The sequence below is a fragment of the Eucalyptus grandis genome, chromosome 6 (genome assembly GCF_016545825.1).
Source record: "Eucalyptus grandis isolate ANBG69807.140 chromosome 6, ASM1654582v1, whole genome shotgun sequence".
NCBI classification, from domain to species: Eukaryota; Viridiplantae; Streptophyta; class Magnoliopsida; order Myrtales; family Myrtaceae; genus Eucalyptus; species Eucalyptus grandis.
The window spans coordinates 20,648,702-20,667,229 of record NC_052617.1 but is presented as its reverse complement, the minus strand read 5'-3'; the positions used below and the strand labels follow the sequence as shown (position 1 = coordinate 20,667,229).

At 43.4% G+C, this 18,528-nt stretch overlaps 1 pseudogene; it reads right to left on the bottom strand.

The window, feature by feature from the left end:
- Nucleotides 1–5,811: 5,811 nt before the first annotated feature.
- Nucleotides 5,812–7,985, bottom strand: LOC120294366 (annotated as a pseudogene).
- Between the last annotated feature and the right edge of the window lie 10,543 nt (nucleotides 7,986–18,528).

The window sequence follows — 18,528 nt, the reverse complement described above, 5'->3', positions numbered from 1 at the left end:
CACAAGAGGAGAAGTGTACGATCCTATATGCTAATCAGTAAGAAAAGAAGTGAGACCAGAACATGCGCTCTGTTATGTCCTTGGACTATTGGTTATGGCGAGCGATCCTCCTGCATAAAGATATCCGGATTGGATTAACACGAGTTGATGAATGGCTACGCTCCCGAAAAGACCCAAACGAGAGATCGAGATATTAACTTAATTGCCATGGCTATGGGTGCATTTGGAAAGATCGAAACGAGTTTGTTTTTAGCACCATCCTGTCTTGCGGCAGACCACTATCCAAAGCAATCGCACTACATGAGAGCTACAGTTGTATGATAGCGAGCGGTAAAAGCCGGAACGTCTCAAAAGGCGAGATGGAAACCGCCACCACCTACGAGCATAAATATAGACGCCTCATATGTGGGGGAGGAATTGAACTGGACACAGAGGAAACCAAACGCGAAAATGAGAGGAGTGAGATATGGCTGGAAGCAGTGCTGCGCGACTCATATGTTGTTGAAGCGAGCACCTAAATGGACGAAACTAGGGAGCGAGACATAGACTACAAGGGTGTCATGACTCCTCTATTGTTGGTGCTCGAGCCGGAGGAAGACGGAGCGAGCACCAAAATTGCCAAATGATATCACGAGGCGGGACGGGATCTTTAAACGAAGCCTGGGAGAGTACCGGGAGCTAGAAGAAATGTCGGAGGAGAGTCAAAATCCCTTATCCCACGCTCAAGAGGCTACATCACGCACGGGCGAAACGCAACCTCAGCCCTCTCTTGGTGGACGCGAGGCAACTTACCAAATCTAGAGGAATATGGGGACACGGCGACGAGATTGAACCGAGTAGATCCAGGCGGAAGAAGACAGAGGGTCAAAACCATGCAACCCATGCTCCCAGAGGCCGAAGATGAAGGGATGCCGAATAGGAGCAGCCAAGCCCCCTTCATCGAGATCACTTAGAAAAATCACCAGATCTGGAGGAAGAAGAAGCCACGGCGCTAGTTCGAACTCAACGGCACGAGACCTCGAGCGAAGCAGAGGAGCAGAGATCTCGAAGCAGACAGGGCAATCGAGCACGGAGCGCCATCGTCCCCGCATCTACCGAGACCATCGGGGTCGCCTGGTGGACGGATTCGCGAAGACGATCAAAGCTGCCTCAGAGACAAGCGAGCAAAGAGCACTTGCTAGAAACCCTAGACTTCCTCTCAAACTGCCCGAACAAAGACAAAGACTTTGAAGTACACTCTGACTCACTGACGCTCGTGCAAGCCGTTGAAGAGGAGACAACACCAAACCGGGAAGCGGGGCTGGTGGACCGGATCCGAGAGAAAGGAAAAACTTAGGGCCTCAACCCATGCTCAGGCCGAAGATGAAGGGTTGCCGAATAGGAGCAGCGAGCCCCCTTCATCGAGATCAAAACTCACGAGATCTAAAGAAGAAGAAAGCCACGGCGCCAAGTTCAAACTCAACCAGGACTGCACTTTAACGAAACAGAGGGGCGGACTGAACAGACAAAGGAGAAATCGAGCACCGGAGTGCCATTGCCTCGCATCTCGCCGAGACCATCGGGGTTGCCCGGTGGACGGATTCACGAAGACGATCAAAGCTGCCTTTAGCCAAACAAGCGGAAGCAATAGCACCGCTAGAAACCCTAGACTCTCCTCCCAACCGCCCGAACAAAGACAAAGACTTTGAAGTACACTCGACTCACCGACGCTGCAAGCTCGTGTAGCTGAAGAGGAGACAACACCAAACTCGGAAGTGGCGGTGGCTTGGATCGGATCGAGAGAAAAGGAAAACTTCCGGCCTCAACCCATGCTCCCGAGGCCGAAGATGAAGGGATGCCGAACAGAATGAAAGCGTGAGCCCCCTTCATCGAGATCACCGAAAACTCACCAGATCTGGTGGAAGAAGCCACGGCGCCAAGTTTGAACTCAACGGATTACAGGTCTCGAACGAAGCAGAGGAGCAGATCGGGAACGAACTGCAGGAGAAATTGAGCACCGAGCGCCATTGCACCGCATCTTCCGAGACCATCGGGGCTCCGTTGGACCTGTTCGAAGACGATCAAGCTGCCTCAACCGAACAAGCGGAAGCAAAGAGCACCGCTAGAAACTCCTGACTTCCTCTCAAACGCCCGAACAAAGACAAAGACTTTGAAGTACACTCCGACTCACTCACGTCCGTGCAAGCAGTTCAGAGGAGACAACACCAAACTCGGGAAGTGGCGAGCTGAGTGGACCGGATCCGAGAGAAAAGGAAAAACTTCCGGCCTCAACCCAGACTCCCGAGGCCGAAGATGAAGGGATGCCGAACAGAACGAAAGCGGAGCCCCTTCATCGAGATCACCGAAAGCTCACCAGATGCGGAGGGGAAGAACAGTTTCACGGCGCTAAGTTCGAACTCAACGGCTTTTGAGATCTCGAACGAAACGAGAGGAGCAGATTCGGAAGGAAACAGAGGAGAAATCGAGCACTTAGGAGCGCCAATGCCTGCATCTGCCGAGACCATCGGGGCTGCCTCGGTGGACGGATTCGCGAAGACGATCAAAGGCGCCTCACCCGTAGAACAAGCGGAAGTAGTAGCATTGCCGGAAACCTTAGACTTCCTCTCAAACCCAAACAAAGACAAAGACTTTGAAGTACACTCCGACTCACCGACGCTCGTGCAAAGCGGTTGCCAGAGAGACAACACCAAACCGGGAAGTGGCGGGGATGGTGGACTGGATCCGAGAGAAAAGGAAACTTCTTCGGGCTTTGACTTTGACCCGCTGAAGTAGAGATGCCAATAGCCCGCCGACCGGCTTGCAAGGGCCCAAAGATAGCATTACTATCTCCAACCGGGGTGAGCTACCCCGATCGGTTTAATCGATTTAGCGCCGATGTTATTACCCAGAACTTACCAAGTAAACAGAAGAACTTTTGACCCCAAAAAAAAAAGGATAAAGGTGTCACTAGTGTACTAATTTAGGGTTTAGTAGTAAAAAAATTAGTTTGAGGTAAATTTAACATAAATATACCAATTTGAGATTTATCATTGGTATTACTCCTAACATCGTGAAAGTCGAGATTTTATTGAAAGTATCGATTGCATGAATGAACTAAGCCAAATCCAATCATTATGAAGATATTTAATATCATTCAATATAATGGAATTGTTTTCCAGCTTATCGAATATGATCAATCATCAAATTCCTCTAAGAGAAATATCATTGTCATGATACAATGATCATAACTCGTGAAATAGGTTTGTTGAATAATGGCCAAACAATAGCTCTTTAGTTAGAAAAGAGTTTTCACATACTCTCAATAAAATGCTATTAATTCAATCATTAATGTGGGAAAGAAATTTGAAGACTCGTCATATGTCACACTATTTGGGTCAAAGGCTTTGAGAGTCATTAGCAATAGGTACGGATTCACTATCTGAGAGGTCTTTCCAAAAGATTGTACCGTGGCCTTCATTGCAATTTCAACAATGGATAAGCATCATTGGCTAATAAATGAAATAATCAATGATTATCATCTTCGACAAGTTTACAAGTCAAGAAAAAGATGAGATGAGATAAAAATAACTCCTTTGCTCACTTGTTCTAGCGATTGGACTCGATGTGAAACTCACATGTTGGCCTGCATAATCCCAATATGGAGAAACTTGGTTAAGAGATGCAAATGTGCTTAGTGTTAGGGGTTAAGTATGAAAGGCTCATTGGCTCAAAAAAATATTTCAAGAGGTTTCCGAATTGCTGATTATTTGAACATCATTATTAACTTCATTCCTTATGAGATTCTTTAGCTCATGGGCATTTCATCAGTTTCAAGAGTCTACATTACGTGGGCACATTTGTCTGAACATATGAGAGTTTTAATATTTATCAAAACATTGGATTGGAAATGCCATATAAATTATTTCCTTTGTTTCTCAACAACTTTTTTTCATATAATGGGCATTTGTCGCGTTCTTACAACGCGTTTGCTTTTTCTTTTCTTTTTTCATTCCAACTTTTCCATTCCCTTTTTCATTTCATACTTTTGGCTCCTCCATTCAAAAACTATATATCTTAATTTCATGATTTTTTTTTTTATAAGAGTGTTATGGACTCTCAACACTTTATCTTTGGTTCTTTTGGTAAATCACTTGTCTTGCCCCAATATCTAGAGATGATCATCAACTAGAATAAGAAGAATGAATTAGTATGCTCAGAATTGGCTACACAAAGGGTATTGGTGTAGGATAGAGAAAACAAATGTCTCTTCATCATTTTGGAATGTCTCAAACTTCAGTTGACTTTACCAAAAGATTCCGAAGAAAAGTTGACGCACGTGAAGGTATAAAAAATCTCTCAAATTGGACCACAAAGCGTGTCAGGTGTAGGATAGAGAAAATGCTCTTTGTCACTTTGGAATGTCTCAAACTTCTGACTTACCGTAAAAGATACCACAAGAAATTTGATGCATGAAGGCAAAAAATCTTACTCGCCTCTTGAACCAAATTGAGGTGAAAAAGCAGAATGATCAGCATGAAACTGAGTGAGGGCACAGAGGTTAAGAGACCCAAGAAAAGTAGGTTAAATTTAAGTAAGTTGTAAACCTATTCAACACCTATATTATTAACATATTTATTGAATATAAGTAATACATAAACAATTCAATCCATCAAATATGGGTTAAGAATATATATATATATATATATATGACAAATTTTGACAAGTCTACTTGTAACTACTAATCAATGGTATGGTTGCAAAAGTTTCCTCTAATCAAAGATGGAGGAAAATATTATATCTCACTATTCAAATAGCTATGGTATCTGCACGTTTTGCATTTTTATTTTATTTTTGAGCAAATACAACTTAAGTAGGTAAATCTCGAATCCTGATATATCTAGTAAAGCATGAGCCAAAGTCTAGGTAAAGTACTTTCTATAAGATTTATCTTATTGGTGTAGTGCAACAACATCTTTCTACTACCATACCTCGATTAATTATCTTAATAATTGACCATTAAGAAAAAATTCGACCTATAGTTTCTTCTCTAATGAAAACAATACCTAATGTCATGTCCTTATTAAAAATTGACCTTTACTTATGCTACGAAAGGATATGGACATGAGGGTTTTGAGTCCACTTTATTGCTTTAGTAGAGCCATTTGCCTTCAAACAGACGCGTATCTAAAACATATAGTCATATGCAATTGCTTGCTTCTCTCATCAATTGGTCCTTACGAGTCTAAGAAATTCCCTTCCTCTCAACGTCAACCTAAATATGGGAGGCTCGCCACGTGGCATTTGAGGGTCCCTTCAGTTCCCGCCTCATTGAAGCGGCTTCTCGATCGCACAGATTCATAGTTGATGCCACGCGTTCATCGCATCATATCGAACTACCATGTATAAGCCCATTTCATTGGGGATAGAAACCAGGAAACGAGAGTACTGTGTTGTCAGCAATGTTAACTGCCTTCGATAGTCAAGTTTCTGACGTTTAGGCCTTTGATTTTGTATTTGGACGGTTTATAAGCATAGATAAGGCCCATACGGTAAACTGCCATCCAAATGCTTTACCCTCAGAATTTGGCTTCTTTGACATTCTTGTCATTTTTTATTGTTCCTGATGAAAATCGGAAAGGACTTGTTGCAATATAAGCTCTGTGTGGATGATGACTATTGATGAATAATTACGACTGAGCGGCCAACACATGAATAAACTATAGATAAATAGTGTATGCAAATGGGAGTAGTGATGTATCCGATGCTTCCCAGCCTGGCTCCACCATCTTCAATATTCGATATCTTTAGCGATGTCGATCACGAACCATTATCTCACCGTTCTGGCAAGGCGGCCATGGCCTGTTGAGTGCCTGGGAGTGACCTCAGCGTCACAAACCATGTTGCTAATCCATCATCCTCATCCTCTCTATTATCTGTATTTTCCACACAGCACCCCCTTTGTAATATTCCAAAAAATCAGTTCAAGGAATAGTGAATTATAATTACAACATGTGAGCTAAGATTAAGAGGGAAATTTACTGCAAATTAGAGGGAAGGAAGGCAATTGAGGGGCTTATCAGTGCACCCCACCGTGACCAAAGTTCCATCCACTTTGAGCAACCCAGGATGGGCCCAAGAGGAGTGCTGAGCCGATACCGTGTCCAAAATGAAATCCAGTAACCTCTTCCCGGCCTATAAACAGCCCAATAAAATCAATTTAAGATTGATAAACGCATCGCCTTTCTTCAGCATAAATTAGTATAGGTTTGACCTATTCTTTAACGTGCCAAGACCGACCAAAACTAAGGTCAAACCTGCATTTGCTGAGAATTGGTGCTGACAATGAAGTCATCAGCACCCAAGCGCCCCTTGGCCTCTGTCTCTTTCGATGGGGATGTGCTGAGGACCGTGACATGGTGGCCGAACGCCTTCCCAAACTTAACCGCCACGTGGCCAAGCCCGCCGAGCCCCACCACCCCCATCTTCTTACCCCGCGAGCCCAGCATGCCGTTGTCCTTCAGCGGGCTGAACACCGTGACTCCCACGAACAGCAGTGGTGCCACCGAGTCCATGGGTAAGTTCTCTGGTATGCGCACCACATATCTGCACAAGCAAGCGACCCGGACCAAAGGATTTCAAGTTAGTGCAATCATCGAGCGGCTAAGTTTTAGATCTATTCAACCAGATAGATCATCAAACGGTCTATCGTGTTATGTTGTCCTGAGTTGACGAGCATGGCTTTGTTACTCAATCTCGTCCATTCCATGAAATCGAGCCTAAAGGGCTGAACATGGGTCAAACGGGTCACCAGATTGAACTGACTTTTCTGTCCAACGTTTTCACAGTTCCGTACATAGGTCTGTTATTATTTTTTCGTAAGTTAGTTTAATCAAAATGATAAAACAACTTATATTTAGGTCTACCTAATCATGTGACGAATAGAACAGAAGTGGCAGTTCATAATCAACATGGTCAAAGATAGGCTCCCTGTTTTGAGTTCAATGCCATTCGCGTCCGTCTTTTTTTTTTTTTTTTTTTTGTGCAATTTTACTCTCCCTGAGTTCAGCGAGATGGTGAAGACATATAAAGTACGCAGCGCAAAAAACTCACATGAATTGCGTGCGTGGATTCTCTTCCATGGAAATCCGGCAACAATAGTTCATAGAGATTCCGATTACACGTGCATTGTACCGTCTCTGTCTTTCAATCGAACAAAAACAAAAAAGAAACGAACAAAAATTGGAAAGAGAGAAGGCGAGAGGTTACCGGTAATCGGCGACGATGACGTTGGGTAGCCACCATAGGTGATGGAGCCGTCCCAGAAGATGCCGTTGTACGTGAACTGCATCTGGTCGCAGTAGTTCTCCTGGGAGTCGGCACACAACTCGCACTTGAGGCAGGAGGCCGCCAGGCAGCCCACCCCGACACGGGCCCCGATCTTGAACTTGCCCGCGTTGCATCCCACCTTAATCACCACCCCCGTTATTTCATGCCTGTTTCATTCGTCGCCGCGATCCAGTTAGCTCACCATATCCCAGCAGCAATAAACAAATCCAATCACACTCCCTATTGGAATGAGATGAGGACAGTGCCAAGCTCGAAGCGGGCCGAATTTTGTCACTCGGACTCGTCCATTTTTTCAAGGCAAAAGTGCATATTGATTTATGAACGCGAGAGAGAGAGAGTACTTAGGGACAACAGGGTACATGGTGATGCCCCACTCGTTCTTGGCATAGTGGAGATCGGTGTGGCAAATTCCGCAGTACAAGACTCGATCGTCACATCGTTCACGCCATTTCTCTGTTTAGTCATCAGAACAAAAGCAAAGCCATCATATCACTCGCTTCAGAGCTATCTACAAATGCAGACTCAAGTGCTTCATTAAGCGCACCATCCCGACACCCGACCCACCTGCGTTTGAAGGTGTAGGGTTTGATCTCGCCGGAGGAGTCGTAGGCAGCCCAGCCGGACACCGAGAGCGTGTGGTTCTGAGTCTCTTGAGCCATCCGGACGATGAGAGAGAAACACGTCGAACCTAATAACGGCGGGTACTTTGCGAAGATCTTACCTCACCTCAGATCCCTCGCTATTACAACTAAAACCCCCGTGACTAAGTACCGTACTCTGCGTCGGTGCCTCTTGCCTTTGCATGGGGAGGGGCTTTATAGCCAGCCAGGGCGAGTTCCACGAATTGGAGACGAGTGTTGACCCTGCCCTTTACTTTTAGAAGACTCGAGACGTCGCCAGTCAAACTACCAACTACTTCAAAGAAAGTGTTTCAAGTGAGGGCTGCGCGAGCGGTGGGAACGGAAATATTGGACAGACTCTCGTCACGGAAGATTATTTTAGACATTACCAAATTAGACATTACAATTCCATCACGGGAGAGAAAGAACGTTTTAAGTTCATTGCACGACTCAACCACCGTCATTTTCTGTCACTTTTTCTATATTTTCTCAGCCAACGACCTCAGATCATTGCATCAGATACAGTCCGACATCGACCAAGTTGCCCTATCGACTCTGTGCACCGGATCGGCCTGCGCTGCACGGGGACAGCTTGGTCTTTCCTGGAGGTAGAAACTACCAACTACCGACTACCGACTACCGACTACTTTAAGTACCGACCACTTCAAAGTGTGTTTCCGAAGGTCGGTGGCTAAGTGACGACAAGAGGGCGTAGGAGGAAGGGGAAGGGCGAGGGGCAGCTTCTGTGAAGAAACGGCGCTGTTTCAGTGTGGAAACTCGAGACTCGTGGGACCCGGGTTACGGGTTCGACGACCATTCACACGGGCGCGGCGGTCCCGAAAAACTTCATCGCGTGTTCCTTGAACTCCTCGGATTGACTCTTTGACAGTGGCATTCTGTCGTCACTCCCACTCTACCTCGCGACCGGCAATTTTTCTCCATTTCACAAACGCCCTCGGTTCATTTCCTGCCCACGTCGATTTTGTTTTGCGTGCACTTTTTGGAAAATTGGATTAGCAGGGTGTGTATGATCCACCTGCCGGGAAGGCCTCGTTAAGGACCGATTAGAAAATTGAATTGGGCAGGAATGCATGGATCCACCGTGGAACCGAACGCCGGTCAGTCCAATTCTGAGTTGATCCATGGAACCGGTCTTACAATAATAATAATATCATTTTCTCAAAAGAAAACAGATAGGAAACAACTTGGTTTTTGACTAAAATTGCTGGTTCTTCCGCCACCTAACTATTCTTCTTCTCCTCCTCCTGTAGCCTTGCTTCTTCACGTGCTTGCTTTTTGCCCACCAAATTGCTCGATGTTTTGTCAATGCACTTTGGAAATTTTAGCTTCAGCACCTCTCCATTTGGTTTGGCGCCTCTCCATTTGGTGCGCTTTGGACTTTTCTCCACTTTAATTAATTTTTTAATTATTTGGATTTAGGTTTGTTAATTTTTGTAATTTCATTTTTTAATATTAAAAATTAGTATATTATTTAATATAATCAATCCGGTCCGGATGAGTGGGTGATGGATCCGCCCATGAACCGGGAGCCGGATCGATACCCTTGGTTCCCATAAATTGGAACCGAGAACCAAACCGGTTCCGGTAGTTCCGATCCGGTTGCAGGCGATTCGGGCGGGTCCCGGTTCTTTTGCACACCCCTAATTAGCATCCTCGGACGGATGCCCATTAACTTAAAATCAATTTACCCTTACTTCAAACGAGAATAATTAAAAAGGGGCTAATTCCACAAGAGATTCTCAATCGGTACTCCTTGTGCATTTTTCGCAACTGTTTTTTTTTTTTTCAGCCTACGGAAACTCCTAAATGACTCCACCATCCTAAATTTTCTCTCCATGAGCATTTTGTTCGATTTTGCATTCAAATACATAATGCGCGGATGCAAGCAATCAAACGAGGATTGTTATCACGTGATGCCTTACAAGAAACATTGCCTTTTCCTCTAAATGAGGCCTTCTTTTTCCCGATGATGTTTTCTAGTATTTGAATCTCATTTAAAAAAATGATTCCAATCTCATGAATTTATCATTATTTTTTTCTTTTCGTTTTTTTCATTTTGTTTTCTTTCTTTCTTTCCGCTTCCGCCAAGCCTCAGCGATGATTTGTGATAGGCCACAAGTGCCGTCACAGGTGGCTCGGCAAGGCTGGCCTATCAACTTCAAGTAAGGTCAAGCCTCACCGGCCTCCAAGCGAGCTTCCCGGCTCACCATGACGAGGCTAGCAAGACTCGAGCTCAAGCTCCCCAAGGCTAGACCACACCAATGGCCATTCGCCAAGGCCTAGCGATCGCGCGTAAGAGGAAGAGGAAAAAGAGATTAAAAAAAAAAAGAATAAAAAAAAAACAATTTTTTAAAATGAAAGAAAAAAAAACTAAAACTTCAAGATAAGCCATTAAGAAAAAGTGTTTTCATCTTCTTAATTTCATGAATTCACTTTCCTAATTTTATGCATGAATATTTTCCCCGACTAGAAAGTGTTTTTAATTAAGGGTTAATACCTCGAAAAACTCCAAACTGTACATTTGTGACAAATTTACCCAAACTATTTTTTGACCACCAAAACCCTAAACTGGTATACATTTGACAAATTTACCCTAAACTAGTACACTTGTGACAAATTTTGTGACATCCCGATTTTCCGATTCTATTTTCAATAAATTGAGACGGGCATTTCGTTGGCACGCATATAATTATTTTCCTTGAGTTGGCCATTATGGAAACTAGTCGGGTGAAGTTGTTAAGAGTTTCTAATGCATCGAGACTGAGAATTTGACCGGGAAGCGACCTTCACCGAGCTAGTCTGCAAGGGTCATTACAACACAATTAAAATCGATTAGAGATCGGAGAAAGGTCGACTCGACAGAGGCATGTGATCAGGTGTGGGTGATTCCACCTGCATCGCACATTCGTGTCGACCAAGACCGAACCGACTTTTCTATCGATTGGGTACCCTGCAGTGTTCGTATTTGAAACCTTGAGAGATTACCCAAACCGAAAGTCGCTAATGTTTCAAAGATGTACATTGTGGCTTGAGATGATCAACCATGTGTCAAATGCATGAAAATTTCTAAAGGCTACCATTGGGTTGAAGGCGCTTAGTATCGTGTCAAAGTGAAATTAACCGTGGAATTGAGATCGAATCAGAAATTGAAAGTCAGGTGTGTCACAAATCATTTTAGGAACATTGACTAATCTTCAGAAGATTTTTCCATGCAAGCAAGTTTTCAGCAAAATAATCGAGAATAATTTGGCTCAGAAATTTGTAGGCTCGTCTCTTGGTCGCGCTTTGGGACTTAAGTTGGTTCTATGGACAAGTGAAGATATGAATTGAAGTGTGGTGACATTGGATTAATTTTATGAACTTCAATTGACTGTTGGAAGAGAATTGAATGGAATTGGAGAAATTGGTGTACAAGAATTGGACCGTGAGGAAAATGAAATTGCAAACCATTGGAAAAGGTTGTGGGAGGTTTTGGAGATAGTGGGGTATGACATCACTTGATGATGTCATGGTGGGCCATTGTGTGGGATTAAAGAAAGAGAAAAAGAAAATAAAAAGGGCCCCTCCTTCTCTCTCCTCCTCTCTCTCTCTCTCCTCTCTGCCTTTCTCCTCCATCTTCATGGTGTGAAACCAAGAAAATGCGAGAGAAGAAACCGAAGCAGCCCCTTCGCCCGCCGCCGGCTCGTCCGCCGCAGGCTCGCCGCCGTTCACGCTCCGCCGCGCCGCGTGTGTGCTGCTCCTTCTTTCTCCTCCGTCCATTGCTCGAGCTCTCAGATCTAGTAGCCCAGCCGCGAGCAAAGTAGCAGCCGACGCGCTGTGAGCCGTCGCTCGGCCGGAGCCGCTGATCCTCGTCCCATGTCGTCTCGCTGTTGAGCTGTTGTCCTCGCACGCCGCCGCTGGCCGCACACGGCGGTCTTCTTCGCCTGGGCTACGTCGTCCCGAGCCGCTTTGTTCAGCTACACACAGAGCTGCCGGAGCTCCTCCGGCCACCATGAGGCTTCGCCGGCCGCCGCCGCCCCGTCCGAGCCACCGTCGAGCCGCCGCCCGTGCCTCCACTCGAACCCGCGCCGGATCCGCCATTCTCGGCCCCCAAATTAGAAGCTGTAGAAAATGGGTATGGCAGCGGACATTTGGCCCGTTTTGGCGCTTTCCGAGCCTGCAGATGCTCGCCCGCCTTGAGGAAAGTCGAATCTCACGTCGTCCTGCGTCGTTTTGGTCCGCCGGTTCGCTAATCCCAGGTGAGTTTAACTCACTAAATCTTGATTAGAGGGTTAATTATGCTTTATGGGTGCTTAGTTTATGTTAAGTGTTATTAGGTGGTTAGTTTAATTTATTTAAGTGTAGATTATATTAAAGGTGTTTTGATTAACTTAAATTGTGTTTAATTTAAGGTTAAGTGAGTGGTTATATTAATATAAACTGTGATGTGACATAAAGGAATTTACTTTTGATTTATTTAAATATTTCGAAATTGTTTAATAATTTAATAATATTATATTATTCGGAAATTATTAAAATATTATTATTTAATTATTTTCGGAATAAATTTAATTAGAAGAGGAAAAAGAAATAAAAAAATAATAATAATAATAATGCGTGCTAAGAGCGATTATGATTTATATAATAATAATAATAATAATAATAATAATAATAAATTTAAAAAAATCAATTTTTAAAATGAAAAAAAAAAAAACTAAAAACTTCAAGATAAGCCATTCCGAAAAAGTGTTTTCATCTTCTTAATTTCATGAATTCACTTTCCTAATTTTATGCATGAATATTTTCCCTGACTAGAAAGTGTTTTTAATTAAGGGTTAATACCCTGAAAAACCCAAAACCGGTACACTTATGACAAATTTACCCCAAACTATTTTTTTGACCACCAAAAACCCTAAACTGGTATACATTTGACAAATTTACCCCAAACTGGTACACTTGTGACAAATTTACTCTCTGTTAGTTTTCGTTAAATTTTATTATCAAATTATTAAGTTAAATGACATGTGACAATTGACTAGTATACCAATTTGGGATTTTACGATCCGTTTGTCAGAGTTTACAATTTTTATGATTTTTTTTTGGTATTAATCCAATTTAGCGAAGGGTATATTTATCACAAATTTAGCAGTTTGGGGTTTTTTACGGTCGAATAAATTAGTTTTGGGTAAATTTGTCATAAATGTACCAATTTAGAGTTTTTTATGATCAGTCGGGCTAAATTTGTCACAGGTGTCTTTACCAAAAAAAAAATTTGTCACAGGTGTACCAGTTTGGGGTTTTCATGGTCAAAAAAATAGTTTGGGGTAAATTTGTCACAAGTGTACCAGTTTGGAGTTTTTCAGGGTATTAACCCTTTTAATTAACTAATTATTTTTTACGAACCAATCGAGTGAAAGTTTGTAAAATTAATTCCGTGGAAACATTTTCCCTAAAAAATTGTACCCTACGTTTGTTCGTGTGAGCAAGAGCTCCGTTTGGCGTGATTTTATGTCCTAATTCGTGCCAGCTTCAAAAACTCTAATTTGGCATTATTGCGGAGGAACCCTAATTTTATTTGTCCCCAATTTGTGTAATGAAACTCCATATTACTAGCGCTACCCCATTATCGGTGAGGACGCCAATTTTATATCTTTAATTTTGGTCCATGATCGTTTGGGGGAGCCTTTCCAGCTACGTAGTCCAAGTTGGGTCCGTCTGCTAGGCGCTCGCCACTTCTATCGACATGTAAGACAAATTGATAGCTAAATTAACTTAATGCCGACGAATAGTAAATTTGGAATAGCGATACCACTTTAGAGTTTTTAGTGAGTAGAAATATAATTGGAGATAAATGTGTTCTTAGAAGAAAAAGTATCAAGAAAAACATAAACTTATTGCATTGAAATCGATTCAATCTAAAACATTTTTACATTAGTACAAATTTAATACATCCGGCCAATTTATGTTGGAAATCGCTGACATGGACATTGGGCGCCCCGAGTGAGAGCCTTCACGATCTCACTCACAACCGACTACCCTTGCCAGCCAAGATGAAGGAAAAAAAAACAAATAATAAAAAAAAGAAGAAAATAAAATAAAAGAAAAACTATAATTATGTTCCGTCGCCGGGCGGCTATGCTACATAGGACGGTTGATGTTTACGTCCGATTGATTTAATTGTTGCCAATTTGAAAATGTTTATAACTAAATTAGCCTAATTAAAAAGCTCAAAATGTTTATAACTAAATTACCAGTCTAACACTTTATCCTCTGTTTGTCATAAATTTACCAGTTTTGTAATATTTTTGATATTAATCCAATTTAATGGAAACCAATAAAGGGTAAAATTGTCATAAATATACCAATTTATGGTTTTTTTATAGTAAAAAAAATTAGTTTTTAGAATCAGTAGAAGTTACCACTTACCATGGCTTTGTGTGGGGGACTTCAATGAGGTATTGCACCACTGGGAGAAAGTAGGCAGCAAACGAGTGGAAAACTACCGACTCACAGCCTTCCGGGACTTTCTTGGCAAGTGCTCACTAATGGATCTGGAATCCAAAAGGCTGCGCCTTCACCTGGACCAACAACCGATCAGGAGATCAATTCGTCAAAGAGAGACTTGACAGGGGTCTTTGCAATTTAGATTGGAGAATTTCTTATCCTAATGCAGAAAGTATCGCACTACCAGCTATAGGGTCTGATCACATCCCCATTATTATATCCCTACACGCATGGCAAAATAAGAAAAGGAAGACCTTCCGATATGAAGCTTTCGGGCAGAAGATGAGGAAAGCAGGTTGCTAGTTAAACAGATATGGGCTGAAGGAGAATCCCAAGGGCTGAATCTAACTCAAAAGCTGCATATGGTGGCTAAACAATTGACACAGTGGAGCAGACACGGATTTCATAATGCTAAACAGAAAATTGATGAGCTGAAAAATGTATTAAGAAGGCTGTCCAATGGAAAAGGTGTACATGACGAAGCTGAGACAGCAAAGGGGATCAATCGGGAAATAGAAAAGCTTTGGCGGCATGAGGAGATGTTTTGGGGGATGCGCTCACGAATCAACTGGCTAAAGTGGGATGACAGAAACACAAAGTTTTTCCATGCAACAACTATTCAGCGAAGAAACAGAAACAGGATCACCTTACTCAAAAACGCAAATGATGAATGGGTGCAAGGTGACCAGCACTTGAAGGAGATAACAGAAACTTTCTTCAAAAGCTTGTATTTGTCTGTGGGGGCGAGAGACTTTCAACCCGTCATCCAACAAATTCCAACCTTAGTAGATGGAAGAACGAACCAGAGGTTGGTAAAATCTGTCACAATAGAGGAGGTCACGGAGGCAATGCGGCAATTAGGAGGTAACAAGGCTCCAGGACCGGATGGCCTAAATGGGCTGTTTTACAAAAGCATTGGCCGATCTCGGGCGGGGATTTTCAGCGAAGTAAAGTAATTCTTTGAAACAGGACAGCTAAATCCAGTCATAAATAAAACCCAGATCACCCTTATTCCCAAAGTCCAAAACCCCGAAAAGCTAGAGCAATTCCGTCCCATCAGCTTGTGCAATTTCATATACAAAATCATTTCCAAAGTTATGACCAATCGATTAAAACCATTATTACCAGACCTCATAGCCGAAGAACAAAGCGCCTTTGTGGGGGGAAGACAAATTCAAGACAATATTTTGATTGTTCAGCTTGCTTGAGGTGCTACATAAGGTGAGAACACGAGAGAGAAAGAGCAAGTTCCGAGGACTACGACAAGGTGCCATTAATCTCAACAAATAGATGGTATCTATTTCAGCTAAAAATTGCCCTATGAATGGCACGGTTGTGGAGAAGAAATATGGCTGAGATGTTAAGAGTACAAGAAATAGAGAAAACGGGAAGTATCTCGGAATTCCATCGGATTTGGGAGGATCGAAAAAGAACTGTTTGCATGGATTATTGCAAGAGTCAACATGAAGTTAGAGAGCTGGAAGGATAATTTGCTGTCGAAATCAGGGAAAGAAATATTGATTAAATCTGTAGTGCAGGCCATCCCACAATATGCTATGTCTATTTTCAAACTCCCTGTGAGAAGAAAATCGCCAAATTTTGGTGGAGGAATGGGCATAAAGCTGCTGGAATTCATTGGAAGAAATGGGAGAACTTAAAACTCGAGAAAAGGGGAAGGCGGGCTCGGCTTTAAAGATCTCTTAGCCTTCAATAAGGCGATGTTAGGTAAGCAAGCTTGGCGAATTTCTCAGCAGCCATCTTCACTTCTAAGCCAACTAATGAAGGGTCTTTACTACCCGCAAGATGACTTTTGGCAAGCCGGAAAAGGTAGTAGACCGTCTTGGGGATGGCAAAGCATAGTTTTAGGGAGAGACTCGATCACTCCGAAAGTGATGTGGGCTGTTGAAGCGGTATTATCGGAGGGCCAGCGGCAAGAAATGAACCACATAAAGTGGAGGCATTAATAGAACATCAAGATGGGAAATGGAAAGAGAGTATGTTACGGACAATGTTTGATGATCAAAGAGTCCAGGAAATACCGGAAACTCCCATTGGATTACCTTCTACAGCAGATAAGCGGGTATGGATGAGCAACAAATCGGGGGACAATTCGGTGAAAAGCGGATATATCCACATCAGAAATCAAACAACCAACACCCTCCACACAACAAAAGCATCCTCCTCTCATCAAACAAAGCCAGACCTCTAGAAATTTATTTGGCAATCGAATACTCTTCCTCACGTTAAACAGTTTCTATGGAATGATTGCCAGAATGCACTTCCTACAGTGGAAAACCTGCACAAGAGGAGAATTGTACCTGATCCTATATGCCCAATCTATAAGAAAGAAGTTGAGACCACTGAACATGCACTCTTGTTATGTCCCTGGACTATCCAGTTATGGCGAGCTAGTCCCCTGCAAGTAAAGATATCCAGGATTGTATTAACACGAGTTGATGAATGGCTACGCTCCCAAAAAGAAGACCCAAACAGAGATCGAGATATTAACTTAATTGCCACGGCTATGTGGTGCATTTGGAAAGATCGAAACAGGTTTGTTTTTTAGCACCATCCCCTGTCTTCGCAGCAGACCCTATCCAAAGCAATCGCACTACATGAGAGCTACACGAGTTGTAACAGTAACCGAGCAGCGGTAAAAGCCAGAACATCTCAAAAGCTGAGATGGAAACCGCCACCACTAAATACTCTGAGCATAAATATAGACGCCTCATATGTGGGGGAGGAATTTGAACTACCAGACCTGGAGAGAAACCAAACGGCAGAAAACACGGAGGAGCGAGATATGGCTGGAAACAGGGGTGCGCTCGACTCATATGTTGTTGGGGAAGCGAGCACCCAAATGGACGAGAACCGAGGGGAGCGAGACATAGCTGACAACAGGGGTGTTCTTGACTCCTCTGTTGTTGGTGCTCCAGAACCGGAGGAAGACAGAGTAGAGCACCAGAATTGCCAAATGATATCTACTGAGGAAGGCAAGACAGGATCTTTAAACGAAGCCTCGGAGAATGCAGCGGAGCTGGAAGAAACATCGAGGAGAGTCAAAATCCCTTATCCCACGCTCTCGAGGCTACATCCGCACGGGCCGAAACGCAACCACGGCTCTCGGTCGGGACGGTAGGTAACTTACGAGATCTAGAGGAATATGGGGAGACGGCGACAGATTGAACCGAGCAGATCCGTAACGGAAGAAGAAACAGAGAAGGGTCAAAACCGCGCAACCCATGCTCCCGAGGCCGAAGACGAAGGGATGCCGAACAGGAACGAAAGCGGAGCCCCCTTCATCGAGATCATCGAAAACTCACCAGATCCGGGAGGAAGAAGAAGCCACGGCGCCAAGTTCGAACTCAACGGCACCGGATCTCGAACGAAACAGAGGAGCAGATCTGGAACAAAACAGAGGACAAATCAAGCACCGGAGCGCCATTGCCTGCATCTGCCGAGACCATCGAGGCTGCCAGGTGGACGGATTCGTGAAGACGATCAAAGCTGCCTCAGCCAAACAAGCGGAAGTAGTAGCACTGCTGGAAACCCTAGACTTCCTCTCAAACTGCCCGAACAAAGACAAAGACTTTGAAGTACACTCTGACTCACTGATGCTCGTGCAAGCGGTTGAAGAGGAGACAACACCAACCGGGAAGTGGGGATGGTGGACCGGATCCGAGAGAAAAGGAAAAAACTTCCGGGCCTGACTTTGACCCACTGCAGTAGAGATGCCAATAGGCCCGCTGACCGGCTTGCAAGGGCCCAAAGACAGCATTACCTACCTCCAAACTGGGTGAGCTACCCCCCGATCGGTTTAATCGATTTACTTAGCGCTGATGTTATTATCCCGAACTTATCCAAGTAAATGAAAAGGAGAAGCACTTTTGACCCCAAAAAAAAAAGAGGATAAAGGTGTCACGAGTGTACTAATTTAGGGTTTAGTAGTAAAAAAAAATTGTTTGAGGTAAATTTAACATAAATATACCAATTTGAGATTTATCGTGGTATTACTCCTAACATCGTGAAAGTCGAGATTTTATTGAAAGTATCGATTGCATGAATGAACTAAGCCAAA